The 10,395-nt window shown below is 41.2% G+C and overlaps 1 non-coding gene across 1 annotated transcript; it reads right to left on the bottom strand.

Moving 5' to 3' along the window:
• Positions 1-6,865: 6,865 nt before the first annotated feature.
• On the bottom strand, positions 6,866-6,968 carry LOC121440911. Its single transcript, XR_005973396.1, has one exon. It is a non-coding gene; the product is annotated as a U6 spliceosomal RNA (small nuclear RNA).
• Between the last annotated feature and the right edge of the window lie 3,427 nt (positions 6,969-10,395).

The raw sequence follows: 10,395 nt of genomic DNA, 5'->3' as shown, positions 1-10,395 counted from the left end.
GCAGCTAGATTTAGGAGTGCCTTGGCAATATCTATTCATTTATGAAAACTGAATAATTTAAAATCCTTTTATTAGTTTTGAAGTTTCTACATAAATATCTGGGTTTTTTTCCAGTTTTGGATACCCTCCAATTTAAAACACAGACACAAAAATATTAGGCTCTTTCCCTTAGAATTAAGAAAATAGATTAATTTAGGGAAATATTTAGGTTTTGTTTTTAATAAATCAAGTTTGGAAATGGTGGAAGTCAAATAAACTTTGGGCTACATTTTCTATCCACAATATCTGTTGATATATCACTTGCACACAAATGGGCTTGGTGTATTTATTTCCTATTCTGTTTTATTTATTTTTATTACTCATTTATTTATTCATTCATTCATTCAGTGATGAATTGTTCGGCCCTCATAATAGTCTTGCTCTGGGGGAATCAGTTTTTAGAGACGCCTTTAGGCTGCAGATGACAAGGAAATAGAAGCTCCAGAATGTGAGAAATTAGCGAGGTTGAAGATCTGGCAAGACTCTGTCCTTGTGTCCAGGAAGGGCTGAGCAACCTGCCTCCCATGTTCTGCACATTCCAGATTCCTTTCTCCCTACCTCTCCCCTTTGTTTCCCGCTGTGCATTTCCCGCCTTCTCCACTTCCTATGTCAACTCTTCCTCAGGTTTCTGTTTCCTCCTTACTTCATAGGCAGGTCTCTGCCACCCACAAATATTTGGTGACAATGTAGTGGCATTTGAGGACATTCTGTGGTGCCCTGAGACTGGGTTTACCAGTTTGACGATCCTTTTCTGAAGACCTTGGGCTACAACAGTCCATGACACCCGGATCAGAGACCTAGAAGTTTCAAAAATGTAGCTAAAGGCATTTAAAAATAAAGTATGACAACACTACCAACAAAATGAAGCAAAATACTTCACTCACAGAAGAAAAAATAATCTGGAAGTTAGCAGACGCTCTCTGTTGATCCATGGGTTTACTGGTTTTCTCCTGTGCTTTCCATTTACCTCTTTGAGAAAACGGATTTTATAAATGTGTACACATGCACACACACACATGATGTATATATGTATATACATACACACATAAATTTTATATGTAGAATCTATTTGACATATACATAATGTGTGCACATTACATATTTTTGTATACACACACATCTCAGGAAATGCAGCAATGGGTAGAAATGGAGAAACTTCTTGCAAAACTGAAGCGCTCATGGTTGCTAAAGAGAGGATCAAAACTGTGAGTGAACAAGAGGCATCATAGCAGGTAAGGATTCTCAGAAAAACAGTCCAATTCCAAATTAAAAGTAAATAATAGGGGTGTAGAAGTGGGCATAAAATATTGATTATCTCTCCATTCTCTTAAATAGCTGATGCTCGGTGAGGGTCTCCAGAGCTGTTATTTTCCACATCTGAACGCTGGGTTGATATGTTCTCATCTGGTGATTTCTGCATAGTAAGAGACAAGACACACTGAGTCAGAGGTATTTGCTCCCTTGTATCCATAATAATCTCCAATTTCAGGAGCTTAAAAAAGGGAAGTCAGAGTGGGTAGTGAGACATTTATTTTAGTTTTTATTAGGCATCTATGTATGTTACTTTTAATGGTAAATCAACAGTAGCCATATTTGTAAAGAAGAATGATTCTTATACCCATGCGCTACAACAGCTCCTTCACCAGATATTGGTCCCTGGCCTCTTTTTTATTGACATCAGAATTGGTCTTGTACAGGTCTTTTTTTCTCTGAAGAGAACATGGTAACTTGTGCAGGTCTTATGGAGGTAAATTGCTGGAGGATGCCCTCAGAATTGGCCTTGTACAGGTAAATTACTGGAGGATGGCCCCATACTGTGACATATATATATATATATACATATATATATATATCACTGATGAATTTTGTAGATTATAACAATAAATACAGGTCATGAAGTTGGCAGGGGGAAGGGTAGGAAGGGAGATAATGATAGATGGATATGATCAAAATATTGTATAAGAATGAAAAATTCAAACTCAATAATATATTATCTTTTAAAAAGATTAATCAGCAAATCAAATGCAAAGGGATAAAAGTTATTTATTAAAATGGAAAATTCAACATATTGTATCAAAACACAAGAACCAAAGATAAGAAGAGATGCATCGAGCCCTAGTTCACTGTTCTGTTGGGATAGACCATGCTGACAAAAGTCAATGTATGAAGAAAGACTTTAATTTGTTTCATAATTCAAGGCCACAGTCCAGCATTTAGGGAAGTTAAGCAAAACTTTCTGCATAAGCTGAAGCATGATTAAAGAAAAACCAGAGACAGAAATGTGATGGAGGAAGGTCATTGGTTAAATAAAAAGAAACTGCTTGGCCCTCATTGGTTAGAAGTTAGGTGGGAGGAGTAAACAGAACAGAACGCTGGGAGGAAGAGGAAGTGAGCTCAGACTCCACAGCTCTCCTCTTGGGAGCAGATGCCTCAGAGAGACGCCTTGCTCCCAGCTCCCAGGCAGACGCACGCGATGAAGCTCCGACCCAGGATGGACATAGGCTAGAATCTTCCCAGTAAGTGCACCTAGGGGCGCTACACAGATGATTAGAAATGGGCTAAATTAATATGAGAGAATTAGCCTAGAAGAGGCTAGATAGAAATGGGCCAAGCAGTGATTAAATGAATACAGTTTGTGTGTTGTTATTTCGGGCATAAGCTAGCCAGGCAGCCGGGGTGCTGGGGACGCAGCCCCGCCGCCCATATTACTATAGAAATGGGGTTCAACCTGAAGGTCAGTAAAGCAAAACAGCCAGCCACTGGCTCTTACCTCTACCTCAGTCTGAAATGGAGATTCTGCCTCCAGGAATCTCAGAATGAGACTGTAAGTTGATGTGAAATTCCCCTCTGTGTGGTGTGACTGTTTTATTGTCATTGGTTAATAAAGAAGCTGCCTTCAGCTAATGGCTTACCATAGTAAAGCTAGGTGAGAAAACTAAACTGAATGCTGGGAAAAAGGAAGGCAGAGTCAGGAGAAGCCATGTAGGTGCCCACAGGAGACTGATGCACCCAAACCTTGCCAGTAAGTCACAGCTATGTGGTGATACATAGATTAATAGAAATGGATTAATTTAAGATATAAGAGTTAGCCAGAAACATGCTTAAGCTATTGGCCAAGCAGTATTGCAATTAATATAGATTTCTGTGTGATTATTTCAGGAGTCTGGGTGGCCAGGAAACAAACAAGCATCCTCCCCAAACGGTGAGTGAGAGCTGTCTCCTTCTATCTTATATTCCTCTTTAGTGCTGGGATTAAAAGTGTGCACCACTACCTACCTCCCAGTTTCTATGGCAAACTAGTGTAGCTAATGGGATTAAAGGTGTGTGTCACCACTGCCTGGTCTGTAAGGCTGATCTGATTAGTGTGGCTGTTTACTCTCTGACCTTTAGATGAGCTTTATTTATCAAAATAAATATCACTACAATAAGCCACAGAGAAATATTGCTTGCTAGCTCTCTGCTTCCTTTTCCCTCCCTCTGTACCCCTCTCTCTTTCTGGCTTGCTCATCTTCCTTACTTATACATCCAAGAGAAAAATGTACAGGGAATATTGTTGCCCATTGTAAGTTGTCCCCATATTAATCATGAACCAAAAAAATAGAGGAAAGAAAGAAAAAGAAATACAGGCCAACCTAGTGGAGGAAATACTTCAACTCTCCCCAAGAGACTCTAGGTTGTGTCGAGTTAATAATTAAAAAGTAGCGAGCATAAACCTGGAGTCTGACTTGACTGGAAATGAATACAGAATGCATGGGCATGGTAAGAAGACTGGGCTTGACAGTGGTCAACTGAGAAGTGATAAATTCATAGTGACCATTTGCTTGGTAAAAAATTCGTAATGAAGACAACCAAGGTGAAAGGCTAAAATGAGATCCCTGTTGGGTCCTCCAGGACTGGAAAGAATGGGTGTTTACATTCATCACAGGATCAGAGGGAAGGCAGCCATCCTATTCCTACACAAGAGGACTATTAAATATAAAACAGATAATCCCCACTTACCTGGAAGTGGCAAGAAAATAGATACAATTGGACTAAGATAAGGGTATTTATTCCTACGCTTATATTTCATGCTAACAGTTCCTGAAGTGTGATGTGTAAAGAAATGAATAGAATCTGATTGGAACAGAAAATTGGCCATGGTTTGGGAATGTGGAGAGAATGGGTTTTATTGTAAATAATGCAATTTGAAAATTTTCAAAGGACACATTTATTTTTATGCATCCTCCATCATCTCCACTACCTACCCCAACATTAGGATATCTTTCTAACAAAGCATGCACCATACACACATGCATGCACACACACACACATACATACATATATAATACTTCGGAGGGTAATTGACTCCCTTTCAAAGGGAAGTGTTTTATGCCGTTAAGAAAGCCACTCAACAACACCAACCTATTATTACTTCTGATTGAAATAATAGCAAAGAACCTTACAAATACAAAGCCTGTGCTTTGACTGAAAGCAGGGGGAGGGGGGAAATCGGTGTGTTAATGTCTGCTATAGCACTATAGGGTGGGCAAGCAGATGCAGGTAGGGAGCAATTTCCTCTAATAGCACCAATTCATTCCTTGAGTCTATAGATACAGAAAAGCATCCCATCATAATTAGCTAAATAAGCCGTAGGAGGAACTGAAATGCTACTAAGGTAATAGTTGCAGCACAGAGCTGGGACCACACTGTCAGTGTTCGACATGACTGTGAAGATAATCAGCCTTCGCTAGCACACACCTAAGCCCCCCCCCCCATCAGTCGGCTCTTCCAGGGATTGGACCCTGAGAGCAGACAAAGCCCTTCTTATTCAAAGCATGAACAGTTTCTCCCTCCATGTTTATGATTCAATGTGTATTTTAGGGAAATTACTTCAGTAGAATTTTCCAGAGAGTCTGCAAATTTAGAGTTAGTGGAGAAAGGAGCGAGGAGGTGCGGAAGGTTTTGAGTCTGAGGATGACCCCCTCCATCTAACGCCTGAAGGATATAGCACGGCGTGCCCTCAGCCACTCAGCATCTGGAAAACAGACAGACTAAGAGATTTCCCAGAGCACAAATATGTTTTGAACGCTGATGCAAGGACGGTAAATTAATACCGCATTTATTTCTCTTATCTCATCGGGTTGTATCGTAAGCTGCAGATCTCCTCAATTCACCTTTTGGAGAATTATGTATCAAGTTGGGCGGAATTCGGATTGTCTTCTCATATCTGTTTACTGACGAATGCCCATTTTCGAGCTTTACTTCTTACCCAGCAGACCCATACCCTTTCTAAGTTCTAAGAATATTCTGTCACAAAGACAAAGATGAATTTTTAAAGAATAACAAGGAGGATTTAAAAACAATTCTGGAGCTCTTGTGAACTCATAACAAGCTGACTGCTCATAGCCACCTGGAATGAGGACAAGGACACAAGCGATTGGCACCTTAGCAACCTCTAGGATAATCTTCTGTTCTCCGAGAAGTCCCCCAGGAAAAGGGAAAGATACATGGATACGCATAAGCACCACATGGGGATAGCAATATGATATCAGAGGGCTAGAACTAAGCAGAGGCCATGCTGACTCCTGGGTTGGAATCTTGAAGAGAGACTTTTGGCTCCATGATTCTTTAAGAGTAGGTCATATCCACCAATTTGCCACGGGAAAAAATGTTGAGGATTTGACACAGTTTGGGAAATACATAGATGTTTCTCTTTGCCAGCTGCTTCCTTTCCCAAGAAGGAAGGCGGGACACAGGCTGATGGGACATGAAAGAACCACAGCCTCCTCTGATCTGCAGCTGGTGACTGACATTCTGGTGCCAAGCCTTGACAGTTGTCTCAAGGTCTCCACAGACAGCAGTAACAGACAAGGACTGGAATGACTATATCTTCCCAAAAACATTCGTTCTGGAGTCGCTTTACTGTGGAAACTCTCCAGGCAGTGGTTTTGACTTCAAAGTGCTCTATGATAAAATGTGACTTCTGTAAGCCCTGTCTTTATTAGGATTCCCCCCACACACACCAAGGGCTCTACCTTGTGCTATGTGTGGTACCGTAAGTGGAAGATTCAAGAACCCATCAATTGTTATAAATATAAATGTTTATACCCAACAGGAGAATCTGTTTTGTCTCACAGTAATATAACTTATTTTTTAATAAGCAAAAGTTGATTGGAGAAATTTAGACTCAACGTTAACCCTTCAAAGGCATGCTGATAATGATCTGCTTTATCCAGTCAGCTCTACCTCTTAGTATCTGTCACCTAACTAAAATGATATCGGTGTATGGATTGATCAATGAACTTGTCCACTGATGGATACATAATCCTCATGAACTGATCATTTTCTGAAAGTCCTGTTAATGTTTAAACCGCAACATTATCCTACCCACCACCAAAGCCTTATTCCTGATGATAAAAACTGCGTATAGTCCAGCTCCAGGACTACAGCATCTTAAGACTTCCAGCACTGGTTAAAATCTCCTCTGGGATTTAAGGTAATGTCGTCTGTCTGTGAGCGCCTGTGAAATCGAGGATAAAGTTGTAGGCTTTCATCACTTGCTGAAAGAAATACAGTACACACATATTTCCCTTCTAAAAAAGAGTAAGCATAGAAAGGAGGGATGAGGCCAAAGACTGAAATGCTGTAGCTGGCTGTGAGACAGTCAGGTTACACAGCCACTCAGTGATTCCACAGGACTCAGGCAGCCCAGTCTAGTGTTTGCAACAACGTAGCCTTTGGTTGTACTGACTGTGCTCATTGATGGTGACTTTCTTTGACATATTCCCGTGCTCCTGACATACCTAATGTCCTGAGGTCTCTGCCAGGACTTTTGTCCTTACACATAAAAAAACATGGACATTTCACGAAATTGCATGCTCTCTTTCTACAGGGGCATGCTAATCTTTGTATCATTTCAATTTTAGTACATGAGGTGATCATGAGACCATGGTGAAATGAATCTAGTAGTCCAATAAGAGCTAAGCTTCCTGGCAGACTCAAACAGGTTTTGAGGTTCTTCAGATGAATTTGAATCTTATCCACTTGAACCTGAGATAGGTAGGATGGGATCAATTCTTTTTTAAAAAGAGAATCTTTTATTTATTCTTTGGCAATCTTATGCATGTAAATACTATATCTTAATTGTATATATCTTCACCATCCCCATCTCTCAGACATTTCCAACATGTGTCTGCCCTCCTTTGTGACCTCTTCTGCAATGGCCATATCATGATTATAAGATAGCCTTCATGTCACTCCTTCCGCCCTCTGGCTCCCATATTCCTCTGTTCCCTTGTCAACAATGTTCTTGGGCCTTTACTGATAAGAGCAGTGATATAGATGCCCCATTTAGGACTGAACAGTCATTAGTCATTCATTCTCATTACTTACAACAGCTCTGAGACTCTGCAATAATTACTGACTGTTCCAGAAACAATCTTCTCTGTCCAAGGTTTAGGGTAGCACTAAAACCATGTGAATAAACATGTTGTTTAGATGTCAGTTTGACAATATCTCCATTGATCAAGGTAACAGTATTAGGTTACCTGTAGGTCTTGTGACCTTCCTAGCCATGGGATTTTGACCAGGTTTATAGTATTAGGTGTAGATTACTTCCCCCCACAAACATCCCACAGGCTAACCTAAAGTAGATAATCCTTTATAGATGCACCTACAGCCAAAGCAATGTAGACAATCCCCCATAGACATCCCACAGGACAAACTCTTGTAGACAATGCCTGGTAGACACCCACACAGCTAACACAATGTAGACAATCCCCCATTGGGTTGGCCTGTGGGGATGTCTATTGGGGAATCATCTCAGTTAAATTAATTGATGTGGGAAACCCCAGTCTACTATGGGTAGCATCATTCCCTAGGCGTGTGTCCAGAGCTCTGTTACTAGAGAAGCTGAACGAAGCCCAAGCAAGCTAGCATACACTCATTCGCTTCTCCTCTTCCCTTGACTGTGACCCTAATGTGACTAGATGTTTGCCATCTCTGCCTTGACTTCTCTGATATGATGGACAGGAACCTGGGATTATAAGAAGAAATAAACCTCTCTGTCTCCTTAGTTGCTTTTGGTCAGGAATTTTTGATCATAGCAACAGAAAAGAAACAGAGAAATGCCCTTGGAGATGAATATGAGACTTGAGCTCACTCCTCTCTATCTCCTTTGCTTCTTGATAAAGAGATGAGCAAAATTGTGTGTGGTCAGGATAAAGTGATCACGGAACCACACATTGGAGCCTCTCAAGATGTGAACCTACACAAGCATTTTCTTTTTGTGAATTGATAATCATGTCTGTGTTTTTCTTTTTTTTTCTTTTTTTTCTTCTTTTGGATTTTTGAGACAGGGTTTCTCTGTGGCTTGGGAGCCTGTCCTGGAACTAGCTCTGTAGACCAGGCTGGTCTCGAACTCACAGAGATCCGCCTGCCTCTGCCTCCCAAGTGCTGGGATTAAAGGTGTGCGCCACCACCACCCAGCTGATAATCGTGTTTGTGATGGTGACTTAAACCTGACTAAAATACCGCCCCCCCCGACACATCTCACTTGAATAAATGGTGACTTAAACATGACTAACACAACCCATGAACACACACCTTACGTCAATAAGACAGTAAGCAATGGATGTAATCCACTGGTCAGTCATTCTTAGGAAAACTATTCTTTTCTTTCCATGACCTAAGCTAACGGTTCTCGTCCTTTTTAATGTTGCAACCATTTAATACAATTCCTCACGTTGTGGTGACCCATCCCCACCATAAAATTATCTCTCTGCTACTTCATAAGTGTAATTTTGCTACTGTTATGAATTGTAATGTAAATATGTGATGTGCAGGACATCTGACATGTGACAGCAGAGCGGTCATGACCCACAGGTTGAGAACCACTGACCTACACTCTGTACTGCTGTGGACTATAGATATATATGAGAGAGAGACGGTGTGGATGAGGTGACATGAAAAAACCTTGTCTCTGGTAGAATACCATATTGCCATTTTATGGCTTTAACATGTACAAATTCACTTAGAGAAAATAGTCCCTTGCACAGGCCACTGTTACTTTGCATATCTAATATTCAGCTAAACAGGTTTCTAACCAACTTATATTCTTGCCCCTCTCACACTATTTTGTGGTCACTTTTCAATGTTCATGAAATAATGAGTCATTGGAATGAGTGATGACCTCAGAAGCATGAGGGCAGGATTTATTTTTTTTGGGGTGTTTCTAGACAGGGTTTCTTTGTGTAGCCTTGGCTATTCTGGTACTCACTCTGCTTACCAGGCTGGCTTTAAACTCACAGACATCCACCTGCCTCTGCCTCTCGAGTAGAGTGTGGTTCTTAATGAGTGGATAGAGAAGCGCTGTAACTCCTGCCATGATGCGAATCCACCCTTTCCCATCCCAACACCTGTTGCTATTACCCTGTGCTGACTTCACAGGCATTAGGTCTTCACCTGCCTAGGCAACCCTTCTCCTTCACAATAGCAACAACAGAGACAAACAAAAATACAACCAAACAACAATAAAAAGGAACCCTCAGGGGAAAGAACAGTGAAAGGCGTTTTTAGCCAGTTCTACTACAAATAAACATAAATTGACAAATGTGTGGATACAAAAGGTCAATAAGCAACGATTTTCTCCAGTTAACTTACTGTTGGTTGTGCTGTTGAGAGGGCTGAGGGAGCTTGCCACTAAGCCTGATGGTCTGAGGGCCTGAGGGCCTGAGTTCAATCTCTGGTTTAGAGAAAACTGACTCCTACAGGTAGTACTCCAGGTGCCCCCAACACATACACAGGCACACACAAATACACAGAGAGAGAGAGAGAGAGAGAGAGAGAGAGAGAGAGAGAGAGGAGAGAGAGAGGAGAGAGAGAAGGGAGAATGTAATAAATATAACTAGAAAACATCCTGTTTGCACTTCTGTTATAAAATTGAGGGCCGTCTTCAACCCCGTCAGCCATGGCTAGCTTTTCTCAGGTGACCCATTCTCCTGTCCAGAGGGACACTGTCCCCAGAATTCTATACCCTCAGGCTTCCCATAGAAATACTAGAGACAGGCACCAGGCAACAATAACAGTCATTTGTCCCTCGCCAGTAAAACAGATATTTTCTCTCATAGGACCCCACTCCCAGCAGTTTCTAGATGCCACTTTTTCTGTTTTCTCTGGAAATTTGAACGTAATATCAAGCACACTGTAGAAGCAGTCCCTATAAACTCTATTCCCGTCAGTCGCTCAAACAGCCTCATTATTTGGTGACCATAAACATGGTTTGGAGACGCTGGTCCTGCCACGCTGAAGTCTTCCTGGGCTGGGCTGAGTGATTGAAAGTCCAAGATTATAGTAGAAGGGGACAAGGAGCTATTTTAG

Source organism: Microtus oregoni, unplaced genomic scaffold (genome assembly GCF_018167655.1).
Source record: "Microtus oregoni isolate MIOR12 unplaced genomic scaffold, Mior012 000071F_ref0000514, whole genome shotgun sequence".
NCBI lineage: Eukaryota > Metazoa > Chordata > Mammalia > Rodentia > Cricetidae > Microtus > Microtus oregoni.
The sequence above is the reverse complement of the archived record's forward strand: the minus strand, read 5'-3'. Positions and strand labels throughout refer to the sequence as shown.